Genomic DNA, 19,073 nt, shown 5'->3' on the forward strand with positions numbered 1-19,073 from the left:
TGATACCTAGGCTTTTAACCGAGCTGGCAGGAGAAGGTGGGCAACCCAGTGATTGAGGCCAAAAATTAGAATTCCAAGGGTTGGTCAGACCCCCAGTAAGAACCAGCTCAGTCTTATCAGGATTCAGTTTAAGCTGGTTTGCATTCATCCAATTTCTGATAAAAGTTAAGGTAGTTTGAAAATTCTCCATGGAGGCGGTTGAGGAATCGATATTAAAAACCAGCTGGAGGTCGTCGGCGTAATTAAAAATAATGACCTACATCTTGCGTAGGGCCAGGATCAGAGGAAGGATATACAGATTGAAGAGAAGAGGCGAGAGGGATGACCCCTGAGGTACCCCACAAGTTACTCTTCTCTTCTCAGATGAGAAATTGGCAAGGTGAACAGCTTGATAGCGGTCGCTGAGAAAAGATGCTATCTACTTTAGTGGGGGGCCCTGGATCCCGGCGCTCTCGACACGGTCGACCAAAAGATGGTGGTCGACGGTGTCAAAAGCCGCCGAGAGATCCAGGAGCACCAAAGCCTGTGTGATGTTCTGATCCGTTCCCTTCCTTAGTTCATCAAGAGCCGCCAAAACAACAGACTCAGTGGAATGTTTGGGCCTAAAATATGCTTGATGTGAGCCAAGAAAATGAGAGTGCTCTATGAAAGAGCTAAAACAATTTGTGACATGGGCCTCTAGAACTTTCCCCAAATAGGGTAGTAGTGATATGGGGTGGAAACTGCTAGGAATTAGTGGATTGGAACCAATCTTCTTTAAAACGGGGGCAACCTCAGCACTCTTAAAGAGATTAGGGACAATGCCAGCAGCAAGGGAGTTGTTAAGGAGCGACAGAGGGGGTTCAGGATAGCGGAGGAACATATCCCGAGTGATATGAGGAGGGCAGCTGTCAGTAGGAGAGCCAGAGTGAAGCCTATGAAGAAGAGAGAAAAAGATCTCCTGAGTGATAGGGGGGAATTGATCAAAAGGGTGAGGGTTAATGTGTGAACGACAGGGAACAGAAGAGAAGTCAGCTTTAGGAGTGCTGGCTTTAATAGTAGCAATTTTATCAAAGAAATAAGAGTTAAGGGAATCACACAGAGGCTGTGAGGGAGTAGGCTTTGGAGTGACACGGCTAGGTTTGACCAGTTCGTCAACAACAGAAAAAATGTCCTTAGCTTTGTTGGTTGAGTCAAGGATTTTTAATGAGAAATATTCAGTTTTAGACTTAAGAATAGTGTTCTTGTAATCTTTGAGGGCTAGTATGAAGATAGCCTTATTTTCTGGGCAATAGTCTCGCCTCCATTTGTGCTCAAGCTGGCACAGGGCTAATTTCTTTCCCTTTAAGATGTCAGAAAAACAACGCTGAGCATCATGGGGCCTTTTGTGCTTAATTCGCTTAAGTGGTGCTAATCTGTCTCTGGCGGAATCCAACCAGGCATTGATGTGTTCCGCCTGGGTATGAGGAGATATCAGTTGAGCAGAAGGTGTAGGGGTACTAGGCAAGGAGGTGGCTAGAAAAGAGCAAACAGCTGTCTCATCTACCCGGCTCCAATTTCTAGCCATAGTGGATACTGAGGGGAGGGCTTTGATGGGGGAGAGGCAAGGGATCGTAAAGGAAATGCTGTAATGATCTGCCCATGGGCAAGAGAGAATTTGTAAATTGGACAGCTCAAGGGTGGATGTCCAAACCTGATCGAGGGTGTGACCTTTAATATGTGTAGCTACCCTGATATGCTAGTTGTAATTCATACCTGTGAGAAGGTCAGTGAATTCAGCCAAACAGATACTTTCCCGTGGGTCATATGGCCAATAGTTAAAGTCACCGATAATCAGTACTCTGGCGTGATTTGTAGCAAGGTCGGCAATTGCCTGGCCAAATGACTGAGGGAAAGAGGGCATAGGAAGAGGGGGTCTGTAAAAAAGTGCACAAATAAAAGAGGAGGTGGTAGGTAGATTCAAATTTGAGAAGGAGGCTGTCAACAGAAGGAATACCTACAATAGTCAGAGAAGTGAATTTATGTGCCTGAGAAATTATGGCCGCCACCCCACCACCAACTTTATTCTCTGACCTGTTAGTCTGGAGGATGTAGTAGTTATCAGGCATAGCTGCTAAGATATCAGGGCTTGATTCAGCTCTAAGCCAGGTTTCGGATAATAAAAGCATATCTGGTTTACTGGCGTCTAAGAAATAGAAGATCTCTAGTTGATGTCTGACCATGGAACGGGTATTGAGATAGCAAATGGTCATTTTGTCGGGCAAGCAAAGGAGGGGGGGGTAGTGGGAGTAGAATTTCCACAGAGAGTAAGGGGCTCAGGGTCCGGTGGCGTGATCGGAGATGTACAATCAACCTTCTTAAAGGACAGAATCTGAAGTTTGTCTAGAGTCTTCAAAGTGAGGGGATGAAGAGCCTAATTGCCCTGAAGTGAATATAGCTCAGATATGGAGTAGCGGAGAAAATGGGCATAAGGCATGGCCCCAGGCCCCGACTGTCCGCGGACGGGCGCAGACGGGCTTGCCTTTGGCGCACCTTTGGCTGCGCGGGTCCACTGCGCGGCGGGAAAGCCGTAGACTGATATAGACTGCAAGCGCGGCGCTAGTCGCGGCGCTCCGCCCCCAACAGTCACAGTAGAGATACTGTCTCGCCTGCACCCTCCACTACAATCGGGGAAGCACCGTGGTGGAACCGAGGTGCGGGCAGCAAAAGACAAGTGAGATGCCAGTAAGTAAAAAAAGTCTCCAAAGTTAGCAGAGTAATGCTGGAACATCAAAGATCAAGAATTTAAAAGCATGCGCAAGCGAGTTAATAGTGGCCAAACAATCTCACCAAAGTGAAAGTCAGCGCGTGTCCGCTCTTAAACATTTAAAATCCATTACAGTGTGAACACCAACTAACTTACTCACAATTATTATCACTTTTATAGCATAGTGAACATTTAAAATCCATCACAGTGTGCTGTTGATTTAACAGCAAATGGATTACGAGTTCGATATGGGAGGCCCTATCAGAGACCTGCTGCCCGTGTTTCACCATATTAGCAGTGCAGTCATTGCTATACTGTTTAAGTATAAAACCTGGATGCTCATATTGGTTGAATTCTTTGGCTCTGGCACTTCTTCTGCTACTAGTTCCCCTGGAGTCTAGAACACAAGAGGAATTGATTGCCGCTCGTGTTCTAGAGGCCCCCACACCCTAAAAACCAAGAACCCCTTTTAGCACTTGGGACCAGATTTATCATAGGATTGCATTGCCCTTGTGTCATGCAATGTGACGCAAGGTCAATGCAATCCTTAAGCCAGATTTACCAAGCCACACAAGGCCACCTTGCATGGTCCTGCGTTGCTTAGGAAACCTGGAGAAAAGTAAGGCAGCACAAGTTGCTGCTTTGCATTACTCTGCGCTGGGAAGGTATTGCATGTGTGGAGAGTGGGTGTTCCCACACATCCATCCACGTGTTTTGGTGCATTCCCAGATTTGCCAAGACAGGTAAACCTTGCAATATGTCAAAATACTATGCCTTAAAGATAGAGGCGCACAATGAGAAATATCTATATTTCTCCTCGTTTTTTCATCTATCTTAAGTTTGCTGCATTTTGCGGCACACTTAGAAAGAGGAAAGCAACTCTAAGGATCGTTTTTGTGCAGGAAGGTGCTCCTTCCTGCACAAAAAAAATCTGACTGCAACGCAGGCATCCTTGCACAATAACACAAGGGTGTCTGCATTGGTGCTAGGCTGCATGGAGTGCACCAGCGCAGAGAGAGCAGGAACGCGTCCTATGTTAGTAAATATGGTACATTCCTGCTCTCTTCATTTGATATAGTGCTGTGCAGCAAGTTGTCTTGCTGCATTGCACTGCATCAGATAATGGTAAATCTGGCCTTGATTCCTAGGGTCATGATGCAGACCAGTCCAAGGTTGACTCAGGTGAGAGTTCTGGGCTAGAAACTCAGAACTAAGCAGTGCACACTGCATCGGTTCTTGCTCCTCTCCTTAACTAAACCTGACAGGGATCAACTGCTCTAGATTCCTACCGACCCTTGGTCTCGGTCAACACCGAATGTAAAATACTGGGCAAAGTCCTTGGTCCTGTCTCTGGTCCACTCTGATCAGAACAGGTTTATTCCGGCCTGTAATATCTTGTTAAATTTGCAACACTTCTTCTAGGTCTCAACATATTCCGCACTTCGGGGCCGATTAGGATGGCGGACGGACTTGCGTCCGTCCGCCACCCTTGAGGAGGAGGGAACGTCCGCAGGGGCTGCGGCGTTCCCTCCGTGCTGATTAGGATGTGACCGCCAGGGTGGCGGTCACATCCTCTATATTTAACATTGCGGCGGGTGCAGCTTCAAGCTGCACCCGCCGCAATGTTAAAAAAGCATGTTTTACATTTACATGCACAAAGCGGCCGGCACCGCACGGTGCCTGCTGCTTTGTGCACGCAAATGCAGGGGGGTACCATAGGTACCCCCCATGTGCACCCCCCACCCCCCATTCACCCAGGGGGCCCGCAACGGGCCCCCAAAGTGAATGTCCGTATGCTTTTCCATGGCGGAAAAGCCGCCGTGGAAAAGCATGTATTCACGAACATCCTAATATGGCGGACGGTGTCTCATAGACACCGCCTGCCATGTTATAGCTTTTCCGCCACGGTCGGAAGCCGACCGCGGCGGAAAAGCGGCGGACGGAATTCCAGACCCACCAGCCATCCTAATTTGGCGGTGGGTCTTTGGAGGCTCCGCAGCGGTTTTTCCGCATCCTCCAGGCCGGCGGATGCGGAAAAACCGCCATCCTAATCGGCCCCTTCGATTGGCCACACTCTGGGTGTTTGGTACTGGACCTCGAGAAGGCCCTTGATTCCCTGGAATAGGATTTTCTGTTTGCCACCTTGACCCGCTACAGTGCTGGGTGCTGTTTCTTCCGCCTGATCCGGCTATTGTACACCGCGCTGATGGCTAGAGTGAAGACGGGGGCCTACGTATCAGACCCAATCCCTATCTGCAGAGGTACCGGCCAAAGATGCCCGCTATCCCTGTTACTCTTCTCCTTAGCCACAGAAGCACTTGCCTTGGTTATCCGGGCACACAGTGCATTCCGCTGGGAGACTAAACCCACACGTTCTCTCTATATGCTGACAACCTTCTCCGGTACATCCGAGACATGCCCTCCTATCCTGACATACTGGCCCGGATGCTCAACGACTTTGCTGCCTTCTCTGGTCTGTGTATGAACAGGGCCAAATCGTGTTTGTTTCCATTTACCCCTACATGCCCTGCACCTAACTTTGCCCTTAGTGGTCTTCACATATTATGGCAACCAAAAGCTTTTTGTTACCTAGGCGTGAGAGTATATCATCAGTCAGCTGACCTGTTAGAGGGTAACCTTGGAAAGCCATCAGATCCCAGATGTCCTTCTGGTGCACACACCAGCTGTCTGTCATGGGTCGCATAGCTCTTCTCAAAATGTTGGTCCTACCTCAGATACTCTATTATTTTACCAACTTGTCATTATATTTTGCACCTCCCTTCTTCCACTCTTTTGAAGGTACCATGAGAGAGTTCATCTGGAACAACTCACACTAGCAAGGAGGCACTATCTAAACTTTATTTACCTAGAGACCAAGGCGGGTTTCCAGTACCAAATATGGAACAAAATGATCTTGCCTTCCAGCTCCAATGGGTGGCCAAATGGATGGCGGAATACAGCTCTCCGACACTGCCATGCTGTCACCGGCCTGGACATTCTCGGCAAAACTCCGACTATTTCATCCCTGCACTTGCGGAATGCCGTCGGAGTCACTGCTTCTTGGAGTCGCATATCAGTGTTACCATGGGGCCTGTACCTCACACGTTCCATGGTCCCACATGCACTGGCACTAGCCCTGCTCGGCATGCCTAGAGGTTGTACCACCACCACGTCTGCAGCGATCTGCACCTGGCTGGCTGCTGGTCTGGACACCCAGGGGACCTCTACCGAGACGGTGCCCTAATACCTTATGACATGCTAGTTAGGAAGAGGTTCTTCCTCTGGGCCAATTTCTGCTGCATACTTCACTAATTGAGGCACGGGGCGGCAAATGGGCAGACATGTTAAGGGAGCGCCTGACACACCTTACAGTCCAATATCTACATGTTATAGGGTCAGGCAGGCCTCTCATGAGATGGTTTGCGGCCTCACTGCACCAACACAGGGCAGTGGTCCCGCTCTTATCTCTGAGGCTGCACAGGGAAGAAGATCTGGCCCATCCCTGAACCGATAAAGAGCTGATGCCATACTAGAAAGATCAATCAGGGTCCCTCACAATGCTAGATTTCACCTCATTCAGTACTACATTGTCCAGAGGGCTTACCTCACGACCACTAAGAAAAAACAATACTTTCACGGTATTGACACCAACTGCCCCAGTTGTCACATGCCAGACGCTGATTCCATCACATGTTATGGACCCAATTGTTAGGTTGTTCGGGCACACTGTAACATACACATAAAAAACGTGCATCTTGGGTCTCTTTCGCAAAAGTAAGAGACAGAGGGTCACTTCCCGCTTTTTTGATCTGGGTATGCTGGTAGCCTAGCTTCTAATCCCGAGACCCTGAAGTCACTTGAACCCCCCCCCCCTCCGGTGGTCTGGAGACAGTCGCTTGTTGTGTGGGCCCAAGCCGCGAACACTGCGTTACATGAAGAGGATACTCTAGGGCTACGTAAGATCCCTATAGCTGCCTACTTGGACACTATATTACGACTTTCAAAATGAGCCACATCGAGAATTGGATCACCTGGATGCTACAATGAATGTAGCGGCAGTAGATGTGGAGATCCACCCTCCCAATTCGTGCAAGACGATAATCAACATCTTCATGCTCACCTCACATCTGAATTAACCACTTGTGTGCTCAGGACGGCCCCTAGCCGTCCTACGTCACGGTGGGCGTGTGCTAAGGACGGCCGGGGGCAATCCGAACGCCGCCGATTCCCCAGCGCGGTAGGAATTCCGTGCCTGCGCTGGAGAATTAATTTGTGGGTGGAGTTCGGATGGCCCCCTGCCGTCCTGCGCACACTCACAGCGTGACGTAGGACAGCTGGGGGCCGTCCTGAGCACTCAAGGGGTACGCCCCCTAATTAAATCCCCGCACCACAGCAAAATTCGCGCCGCAGAGAAGGGGTTAATCTTTGCTGGGTTCGTTGTTTGGAAATGTGTGTATTGTTGATACATTCGACGGATCAGGGGGGTGAGGGAGGGCTGGGGAGACCTAAGTTGGTCCAGTTTGTCCCTTTATTTTTTCTCTCCGCACACCCCCGTTATTTTTTTCCTTTCCTTGATGCCTTCCATTATTGTTGAATCTGAAAAGGAATTGCATTTTACCAACACCGCATGCCATTGGCCCTGCAGTAGGACGTCCATGAGCGCTCAGTAGCGTCCCCCATGCACCGAGATAGTCATGCTCACTGTCCTTTAAATAAGGCCAAATGCCTGTTTATTGTTACATGTTAAACGTCTGTTTACTACACAGTTTGTGCTATAATATTACTCCCATGTGTTTTACATGTGATGTTGATGTAAGCTTGGCAATGTAACTTGTCCTGACATGTTAACTCCTTAACCCTGTTTATGCTTGAATAATAATAAACCAGATTCAAACAAAACAAGAGGGATATAACAAATGAAACACTTGCGCATAGGCTTTAAAATAGAGTATTAACAGACAAACAATAACAGCTGTTTTCTTTTTCAGGATAATAAAATAAAGGCATACTGCCTTTGGCACACCATAAGGTCTCTCATTAGAGAAACCAACCATTCCCACCCCTCATGCAGCCTCACATTTTATAACAATGAGCTTCTGACTAGATAAGCCAAATACCCTACTGACCAGACCTAAATTCAATACCATGATGTATTTTCCATTAAAGACCAGAGCAAAGTCCAGCCAGACTCAAACTGCATATCATAAAGTCTCTTACTAGCGAGACAAGTTAAACTCAGACTCAATGTTATTACTATTGCCTGGAAACCCAGATGTTCAGTGCTCGCAAACTCAGAGTAACTACGTGCACTCAGGTCTGTACAGCTGCTAAATCCTGAGCGTTTCTTTTGGGCCCACACTTAAATTGTTGGCCGATGTAATGGTGGACATAGAAAAGCCCACTTCTCGCCCCTTAGCAGATGTGCATTCTCCTCATACAGACGAGAGATTTTCAAAGGTGCGTATCATGGCAAGAGTGTTTTAAAGCCCAAAACCTTAAATGCCCATAATGCAACAGCAAAGTCATACGTAGGGTTTTTATCGCTGTCACACAGCTCTGGTGGGCTACTCACAGAGCCAGGGGGAAAATGACCTGGTTAACTAAGGCTCCTACAAAGCTGGAATTCAATCTTGGATATCAATAGCATCATTGGGCACATTTTAACAGGCATTTAAATGGGGTTTGGAGTGTTTTGCTCAAGGCAACCGTGGCTCCTCCCAGAGAAGCTGTCTCAGGCACACCTGGATAGGGCAAAGGGGACTTACAACAACCAAGGCAAGTGCTGCTCTTTCACCTCACACCCATATACTTAGAGGAGGATTTTGTCCTTGCACAGACTGGGTCTCTGCTTCCTCCTCCTGGAAAACAACAGTTCCTCTAGTAGGGCTTTTGACTGCCTTCCTGCCCAGCCCTGCTGTTCTCCCAACCTGAGGCAACACAAGCTCCACAGCATCATCCCACGAGTCTTCAGCAGCAGATAGTTCTAACAATCTCCAGCCGTTCAGGTCCAACCCCTTTGCTTCAGTGGTACTGGTCAGGAGTCAGCCAAGCACTACTACCCAATGGCAATTGACACTAGACAACCAGCAGAACTGGCCCTTTGCCTTTCTTTGATGTCTCCACAATTCATCATGCTTATGCAGGAGGTTATAAAGTGAGGTAAATAATTCTGTCAATTTTGGGTTCTTCACCCAATCCTATGTCACCACATAATCTGTCCACCTATAATTCACATTATCAAGAGTCAGTCCACCAGCTTTTCAACTCCTACAGAGGATACTGGAAGAATTCCAAGATGGCTGAAGTCTCCAACACAAAGTCAGATCAGCTCTGATGTGTTTCTCCCCACCCCTCCAGTTCCCCATAACATCAACTGATCTAATTAACAGGAGGAGGATGCAGTAAGCCTATGATGTTCCCAACACCACCCCATCACTCCGGAAACAGGAATTAATCCCTTTTTAGATGGGGTTTATTGTCTAAAGGACCTTTGATTTGCCAGGTGTAGGCACAGTAATTTCCTCTGCCTATCTCGGCAGATCAAGAGCAAATCTCAATAACCGTGAACTCAAAGAAATATAACTCATACACATAAATGTGAAGGAACTCATAAGGAGTAAATCTGATCCTAAATATGAACCTGTCAAAAAATGTATTTAAAAAAGTTGCTGGCCTCTGTACCATGTGCCAATAAAATGGTAGGATTTAACATGTTTTAGATAAAAAAAAGTGTGCACTGTAAAATCCTGCTGCCTATACACTCTGCCCAAAAGTAATAGCTACAGTTCAGCATTACTGTCGATTATCCCTCATGAAATGTTATCTTGTGTCACATCTGCCAATAGGTCTGCTTGTTCCAAGATGGCAGGGTGAGTGAGACAATAGTTTTCTTCACTCAGCTTTCGTGTGTACATGTGTGTTACACGTTATGCACAACCTATATATAGCTCCTTACTGTAACTGTCCAAAGGTGGCTGACTTTACAGTCAAAAGTCGACACTGGGAGGTTGCAGTTCAGATACAAATTTCTATTACCTCCTCGTCCTGTCTCCCCGTCACATTCCTTAACAGTGAGCAGCTAGTCTGCTCCACATAAACCTATAACCTAGCTGAGCTTTTTGCACTTCCCCCAACATGGCGTCACTATCACGTGACAATAAAGGGGGAAGTGCCGGATAGAAACATCCTGAGAATACCAAAGAAAATAATCCCAGAAAGCGAAACAATCACCCCAAAGAAACAATGCAACCCAGGGAGGGAGGGAAGGGCTCAGGAATGGGACGGGGAGACTAGGACTCGGAGTAATGGATATTACCGGTGAGTAACCGGGCATTACGTTTTACAGTAAATGAGACTCAATTCGGAATTCTCGCACCGCAGAAGATGTAAACCACCAGAGGTGCAAAAAGGAAAACAAACTGGAGAACTTTATGGGTCGAACCCACATCACTACAGAGTGTGTTGTCAAATGTTCCAAGGAAAGTTCTGATCTAGGCGGAGTTCACGGCAGTCAACATTATGACAGGGTAAGAGAATGCAAGTTTCCCCAAATGTAATGTTTTTTAAATAAAATTTTTCCAAATGTAATGTTTTTTCAATTTTATTTTTATCACATTAAAAAAGAAAGAATCAAATTATTTTGAGAACAATATAAATAACTGTAAATACTAAATTAAAGCGAAATGTAGTGTAAAATGAGGAAAATAATGAGATATTACAAAACACAATAGAGTTCATAATATATACTGCATAGGTAGTCGTTCACAATCAGGATTGTAAGAAATCTATATCTTATGCTTCATCTACATTAAGTCTTAATATATTTCAGTCCCCAGTCATGTTCTGTGCTCTTGGCATTCTTCAAGACAAGATCTTTAGGGCCAGGTATTGTCTTGGCAGGCAGGCCGCCATTTGTCAAGTCAATGGAGGGATGTCCTCTGCTCCCCTGGTAAAAGGCTACCTGTCTTATTTAAAGATCCTCGTCTGCTTGGCAAGAAGCTCTGTGCCTTCAGTGGAGCCACTTCTGTGATGGCGTCGCGGAATGGACTGAAACTTTGCCAAGTGGATTCCATGTTAAAAGTGCCTCCTTGGAAAGTAGGAGTCTTCTTCTTGAAAACAAGAAAACACAAGCATTTACAATGCAATGGTCTCGGCATTCTTAAAGTTAGAGCTATTGGCATTGCTCATGACATTATTTTTAATTATGGTTTTTTTTTTAAACATAAATAAATGGCATTGCCATTTACAATGCCAATAGCTTAATCGCTCGCAAATGCGAGACCTATTGCATTTGCCCCACACACAGAGCCACACACACAGAGCCACACACAGGGAACAGAGGCCAGAAAAAACGCTCAGAACGAGGGAACAGGTTGCAGAAAAGCAAACACAGCGAGGGGGCAGGGGAGAATGAACAGCAAGGGGGCAGGGGAGCAAGCACAGCGAGGGGGCAGGGGAGCAAGCACAGCGAGGCGGCAGGGGAGCAAGCACAGCGAGGGGGCAGGGGAGCAAGCACAGCCAGGGGAGCAAGCACAGCCAGGGGAGCAAGCACAGCCAGGGGAGCAAGCACAGCCAGTGGAACAAGCACAGCCATGGGGAAGGGGAGGGGAGCAAGCACAGCCAGGGGAGCAAGCACAGCCAGGGGGCAGGGGAGCAAGCACAGCGAGGGAACAGGAGGTGGCAGAAAAGCAAGCACAACGAGGGAACAGGCGCATTAACAACTGGGATAGGTGCATACATTTCATCCGCAGGTAGGAGGGGGGCGCACACCTCGTGAACAGCTACAGTGGAAGCACACAGTGCATGAGCAGCAACAGTAAAAAAAAATGGCATTGTCATTTACAATTCCAATAGCTTAATCTCTTGCAAATACGAGACCTATTGCATTTGCACCACACCCACACTCACGGAGCCACACACACACAGAGACACACACACAGAGCCACACACACATACACAGAGCCACACACACACACAGAGCGAAAGAGACACACACACACCCTCACCCCGGGGACTCTCCTTATTTACAAATGGGTCATTCGAGGCCCCCACCAACTCCCAGAGCTCACCCGTTGCTTCCCTCAGTCCAGGTCAGATGGTGCGCAGGCATCCATTAACCTCAGATTTGGGCCATTGTATTCATCACGTCAGTATGTGGCAAGTCAGCGGGTGGTCAATTTTATCCGCCAGCAAAACTTCAATGGAACATTATTAGATAAGAGTGCAGGACTATTAAGTCTGCATTGCCAAATAAGAAGATCTGCAGCAAAATAATAACTTCCACAACCATGCCGCCTATCCCATAGTTATTTGTTATTTTTTCGTTTACTTAATACAAAAAATATATATATAAATAAATGCGTATCCCAGCAAGATTGTCAGATTTTTCACTTTGCAAAATACTCCAACTTTGGAGTCAAAAGAGGATAAGTAAACACCAAGGGCTGTGTTAAAAGAATAAGCAGCAATTTGACAGAAAACATTGCCTGATATTTGGCCTCTGCCTCTGGAAAGGTGACAAGTTAAACACACATTTTAAAGAGATGTTTATTGCTTTTTCATCTTGGTTATTTTGGGGGTGCTTCTTCACCCCGCCCCCCTCCTCCCTTACACCACGCATTCCGGCGCCTATACTTCAAAGCCCCGCACCCAAACACGAGCATCTTCAACAGTTAAAAGTAGACCCAGACTGGGCCACACCTGCGCTATACGATCCTCGCAGCGCCTGCCAATACAGTCAGCGCTAGGAGGCCGCACTAACTGCAGAAGAGCAGCTTACAAATATTAATACAGCATCTGAGAAACTTTGTTTTAATTTTCAACTAAAACATGAACCTTATGTCTAAACTCCCCTCTTGTAACTCGTGCGGAGCCTTGAATCGAAACCTCCTTTCATAAAGCTAGGCACCACATGGGCGACTTCCTGCTCGCTCCGCGGGGAGCACAAAGGACCCAGAGGCCGGACCCGCCCAAGTGATGAGCACGCTACTACTGCTAGGCTTGAACACGCTCATTGAAAAAACAAACACAAAGCCAACAAGAGTCCAGGAGGCGAGGCAAAAAGTGGATGCAAAAAAAAAAGCATTGTGTTAACCGTGCCCACAAACGTGACGGGTGATTGATGTTTTGTAGCTGTGAAAACAACAGGTGTTGCCCTTACTTGGCTCCTGGTGCTCATGTTATCGACCTAGGAGTAGTGAAAGGCTAGATCGTCTCGGCCCGCTTTCGAAGCTAGCGACGCCAGGTTTACACAAATGACGGGCTGTCCCTAAACACTGGGCCCACCTGCGGTGCCCCATTCCGTTTAACGTGGTCGGAGTTCCCACGACCATCCTCCCGGCGGCACCTCCATTACATATCTGTTTTCCTTGTTTGTGAGTGCCACCGCCTACAACTGCCACCCCCCCACTGTTTACATTTTCCGCGTGCTTCCTTCCTCTCCATTCTTTCATTGTGGACAGTTCTGACCTTCCGGACCCTCCTAACTTCCGTGACCTGTGACCCTACCCCCTCCATGTACCCCGTTATTCTTTACATTGTTGGGTATCCCCACTCACCCCGCCCCACCGTGCGTCTTCATTCCCCGGGGTCATCTCCCATTCAATGCGCTGACTTCACCCATTCAGCTCACACTTTTTGCATTGTCCCCTGGCATAGACCCGTGTGCCACAGCTCTTGCTATGGTCCACTCCCTGTGCCCTTTATTTTATTCGCTGGACTGTGCCCCTGTTGTTTAAAGTGAGCCCTGGCACACCCTGCCCCTTGCCAGGCCTGCCCCCAGCCCTTGCCATGGTCCACTCTCTGTGCCCGCCTCATCAATGCGCCTGCCCCTGCCCGCCGGCGCTTACCCTCGCCTCTGCCGGGAGCCACGCACAGCCGCCGCGCCGAGGGGATGTGAGGCCTCCAGGAAGGAGTCTTAATGAGGGGTATGGGTGGTGGTTGGCAGAGCTGAGAGAACCTGCCTCAGGGGGAGGAAGAGCGAGGCCATGAGAAGGGGGGTGGCGGGGTGGGCTGAAGTGGAGGTGGGAGGAGGACCAATCAGCCCTGTGTTGGAAGCTGTCCCCGGCTGGCGTCCCGCAGCCCCGAGGCATCCGCAGGCCTCTGAAGTTTACTAGCGACTGCGGTCTCTGCTGTGAGGGTTGAGGGGGTCGGGGAAAGGGTTGCCGTGTGGGGACTGAAAGGACAAGAGGATTTATTTATAACACAAAGGGAAGCGACACCCTTACCAGCATGAGGCCCCTGGCAGGAAGCAGGCCAACGCCAACAAGCACAGCAGCTTCTCTACTTCTTCGCGGTCGGGCAGAAATAGCTTCCGAAAAGCGCCGACATTTTCAGATTCGGGGGCGTGGTTTTCGTTCTCCCCTCTTCCCATTGGCTGGAAGGTAAAATTCCAGCCAATGGAAAGAGGAGAGAAAGAAAACAAGAAAGAAGCGAAAAAAAAACTGCCCCCGAATCTGAAAAAGACGGGACTTGAACAGAGTGACGCCCCTCTCCTCCAATGGCTGGCCTCCGTTTAGGAAGCCAGCCAATGGAGAAGAGGGGCGGGTTCAAGACCCCATTCTAATAAACATTAAATCTCAGGACCAAACTGCGCAAGCGCAGCCTACGGTCCTCGACCTAAAAACTGCCGGTGCCCAGACTCGGTAAGACCCGGCCCACTGAAAGCCCTGCTTACGCCACAAGTTTGCCCACAAGAATGGAAGCATTTTCAATATTGCATATAACAAAAGTCATAGTTGCTTATTTATCTTATGAAATTTACAACCATTGACCATGCCAATAGCCCTGGCTTTTTGTAGGTGTAAAGTTACTTGTGTTATATATCTAGATGAATGGACAGACGTAGCAAAATACCAGTGGGCCAGCACACTAAAAGCTAAGTACACATTAGCTTAAGTATTTTTAGCCGTGCCTCTAATTACACCGGCCACACCCCTATGGGAGGCCCCACCTCCAGTTTTTTCATCCCACTTACAGCCCTGGATGAAGGAATCCACCCCACTTCCAGCACGATTTATACCTACTTGAAATGAAGGACTTTACCAGACTTTGTGGTGATTCCCGGGTCCTGCAGGTGGCAAAGATCTGCTCGGGCGCGTTGGGCTTTGCCAGAAGCTGCCGGACAACTTCCAGCCGGTTATAAGAACGGTGCGCGCTAGTGGGGACGACATCTTCCAACTTAAAGTTGACTGCACTGAAAGTTCTCTCGGCTGCAGCCGCTATAAATTGAAGCATTCGCCCCACTCACCCTTACACAATTAACCCCGCCCATCGCTCAATGCGTCACCTGGGTAGAAACCCTTCCGGTGTCTGGCCCTTGACTTGATTACAAAAAACGAGCAACAATAATTGCCATTCTTCTAACACAAAACATCGAAGCAGGCGATCTTTTTGCCCCGTCATGCTCCCTTTGGTTCCGCACAGCCTCTGTAGCGACTTTCAAAACTGACCTGAAAGTCCTTCTCCTCCAAACCTCTCCCCCCCACACACGTTATTGAAGACACTGCAATCAGCTTCTTGCACAGACACCCACACAACCTCAACCTTTTACTGCCATGTGCCTCTTGTTCATACTCGTTTGTGTTCTTTCATGTGATTTCTGTAATGATTTACTTTTTGTAACTTCTTAACCTCGTACCTACTTTGGTAGTGTTTGTTAATTTGAAACCATCTGTAACATCCATGTAACGAAGGGACATATTTATATTGCAAAGCGCTGTAGCACCTTTGGGGAATGTCCGCTCTATATACATTTGCATAAATAAGAGAAGTACCGAAAATAAAATGCAAATTTAACCAAGAAATGAAGCCTGTAGACTGTGAAAAAGTTTAACTGCAGGAGAGGAAGGAATGAGACATAAGTCAAAGTGAAAAAAGTAAAATAAATAGAAGTGAAAGAAGATGAACGAAAGAAACAAAGGCACAGAGGGGGAAAACAAAAACAGAAGGCAAAAAAGATAAACGAGGTGTTGGAAGAGATAAGTGAGAGAAAAGGAAAAGCTCAAGAAAAAGAAAATGGTTTGGCTTTTTTTTCAACAATACAAATTATCATTAATAGACACCGCGCTGATATGGCAGGTGTTGCAAGAGTGCAAGCTTCTCTGAGTAACTCCTCACAACTGGACGCAACTACGAAGTGCCCCCATTCATGAGTGACCAATGTAGCGTTCAAAGGTGGAACCATTCTGACCTCAGGGAAGGGTAGGCAATCTACATACCCTTTGTTGGCGTGACCAGTTACTACGATCCAGCATCACACAGAAACGAGACACGTGTTTGTTGATCCAGAAGGCAGCGCAGGGTCTCGCTGACCCCAGCAGCACTCGTCCTCAAGTGCACACGCGCAATGATAGTGCAACTCCGCAAGCATGGCCTGCTTACAAACGCAGCCATGACCAGCGGCGACTCACATAATCTTTGTTCCGCATGACTGTAAACAATGTGCGCGAATATCTTTCTCTTTTACCTGTGGGTGACTCACGGAGCTCTCCTTCTCGAACTCGCCTGAAACCGAACTAAACAAATAACGTAAACAAGCAAAGTACCCCCCCCCAAATATCCTGACCTGCCCCGCGCTAGAACTGCTGCACGCGCACCAGCGCGAGACACCACAAAAACGATCCCGTTCCCCAGGTTCAGGCATGAGTACTGCACGAGGTGGGTGCGCACGAGACATCGCCGTAAGCGTGCACGCAAGCTGAGGAGGATCGCCGGAGAAGACATGGAGCCTGATGCCGATGCCGAGACTGACCTGCTGCGGAGGGAGAGGGACACGTGGAAAGAGCCCGGTGAGTGGGGGGAGAGGAATGTGTGTGTGCGTGTGTCTGTGTGTGCGGTGTGGGGCTTAGTTGTAGGTGTGTGTCTCTGTGCGCTTGTGTGTGTGTGTGTGTGTGTGTGTGTGTGTGCACGCGCGCGATTGAGAGGCTGACCGGCTGTGTATAGTTGGAGCAAGAGATGTGCACGGCGGGGGGGGGGGGGTCCACGAGGTGCAATCGGCGCTCGTGCCCCGCTCTGTCTCCCTTCAGAGCGAACTCGACAGCAATAGGTCTCGATGCCGAGACCTAAAAAGGGCAGCGTGCAAGGAGTTTTTAACTTGCATATGAGGGCCAGTCTGCATTTTCTCTCCCCTTATCTACTATACATCGCGTGGTAGACATGGGCAGGGAAGATGACTGATGGGTATCTTGTCCATAATAGGGAGGAACAACCATGAATGTGAACTAGTGGCTCCTTGCTGGAAGTACTGTCAGGTTAGAAGTTTACACTGGTGGATCCAGCAGAGGCTCTGTCGGTGTATACTTGGTGCTTCCTCCAAGTCTAAATAGAGCAGGGGGACCTTAACTTCAGGAGCAGGTGTTTCTGCCTATTGACAGAAGTGCTCCCGCTGAGCCAGACTCTAAATTAGGCCCCTAGGTTTCACAAAAAAGGTAAACACAGGCTAAAAGCTGCCATAAAAATTTTTGGGAGCTTCCATAACAAAATGATTCAAATCATGTTCTATCATGCAGAATTTCAAACTGAAAGGCATTTGAAGTAGATTAGAGATCTTTCACAACCATTAGATTCTTCTAAGAAGAGTAATACAATAAAAACCTAAATCTGGCTGATAAAAACCACATGGGCAATTATTAATAAGTCCTTCTGTGTCATACATTTCAGGATTCTGCTTGAATTGGATGATTAATTAAAATACAACTTCTGATTTGTGGCTGATAGACACAAAGTTATTCAGAGCCAATTCTTGCCCACAAAGACATATGTAACAGTGCTGGGAAGGATGACAACATATGAGATCATTTAGATCGTGGTGGACGGCTGCCAGTCTGACAGGGAGGCAAAAATCAATGCATCCGTTTTAGAGATACTAGCCTTTAGGGCGGTGATCTCTGTGCTATAAAGGGAGCCACCATCACGGTATATATGATGTTACAAAGCATGAATTTGCCATGTATGCCTCTAGGATCCCCCCCTCGAGAAGAGCTGGGCAGGGTATCCTTACCCTGCCCTCTTATATCTTTTTTTACTCATTTTCAAAACAGGGGACTGAGTCCCCGGAGTCCAGTTATCATCACTAAAACATTTATGTTCATGCTGGCTGTGGCCAGCCAATCAGAGCAGTTGCTCCTGCAGGACCTTCACTTCGCGGACGGAAGATGGGCCAAGGGAAAAATAGGTCCCTAGGCCAATCGGAACGCTCGATTTTTGTTGATGAATTGCTTGTGGGACTGTCATGAGAGTCCCTCAAACCCAACCGTCCCGGTCAGACATACACATATTTTTTAATCCTAATTTTTCCTAAAAAACCTACTGAACAGATATACATCATATGAACAAAGCACACTTTCGATACCAAGTTCTAGCTTCCTGTCAAATTTTGTGTCATTCTGTTCAGCAGTTTTGGCTCTAGTACTGTTCAAAAATCCCTATAGAATCTGCATGGGTAGTTAGCATTTTGGGACTCCTCCTTTTTCTCAGCCCCTGCTTGATGAGCACCATTCTATGACAAAACTAAGCAAAGAAGAGCACTTTTTTGGAAAGTTTAGTGAAGATTCATAAAACGGCGGCATAGTTATTAGCAAACAAAAAAAGGTACTTCCTATGAAAATTCAGACCTAACTATAACTACCTAGTGGCATTAGATAAACTCCATGTTTTGATAATATACCCTTAAAAGCGTTGCACGCTACTTGGCAAAGATCTGACTAATTATCCAAAGTGAGGAATACATGCTCAATATTCTAATATCAATATTATTTCATCTATTTTCATTTTATAGCATGTTTGCAGATTTTTAAAAAAATGTTTCTTAACAAAATCATTTAACCTTTTTTGTTTACCTTTTTTAACAGTATCCTTATTACATGCACATAACCAGCTAATCTTGCTTGCTTTGAGGTTGATGCTAAATAACATCTCGTGTGTGCATTATTTCCTGTAAAATTTTAAGATTGTTATAGTAGTCAAAGGTTTTGTTTATATGACATTGCTGACACGAAGAACATGTCCAATGTTCAGTGGCGGCTGCCTCGGAATGGGGGTGGTGAGACGGAGGAGGAATGGATTAAAAAAAACTTACTTTCTCTGCCTCCGCCGCACGCCTCTCCTCCGCCTTCATCTCTTTGCGATGGCAGCACCGAAAGGCACTCAGGCTCCCAGACTCTCCCAGTCAATCACAACGCTGCTCATGCAGCATTGTGATTGGTCTGAGCGTCCTGTTTGGCTACTCAGGCAGTGCCTGGGAGCCTGGGCATGTTCTCCACCAGGCTGTGCAACACAGCTAGGCGGAGAACATGCTAAGTGCACATGACTGTTTGGCCGGCCAAACAGTCATGCGCACTTATGGAGTGCA

General features: G+C 47.5%; 1 protein-coding gene across 1 annotated transcript in view; it reads left to right on the forward strand.

The window, feature by feature from the left end:
- The window catches only part of TEK (TEK receptor tyrosine kinase), a 668,093-nt gene that overhangs the window by 201,767 nt on the left and 447,253 nt on the right, over window positions 1-19,073 (forward strand). The gene's annotated exons all lie outside the window — the stretch shown is intronic.

Source organism: Lissotriton helveticus, chromosome 2_1, assembly GCF_964261635.1.
Source record: "Lissotriton helveticus chromosome 2_1, aLisHel1.1, whole genome shotgun sequence".
In the NCBI taxonomy this organism is placed as follows: Eukaryota; Metazoa; Chordata; class Amphibia; order Caudata; family Salamandridae; genus Lissotriton; species Lissotriton helveticus.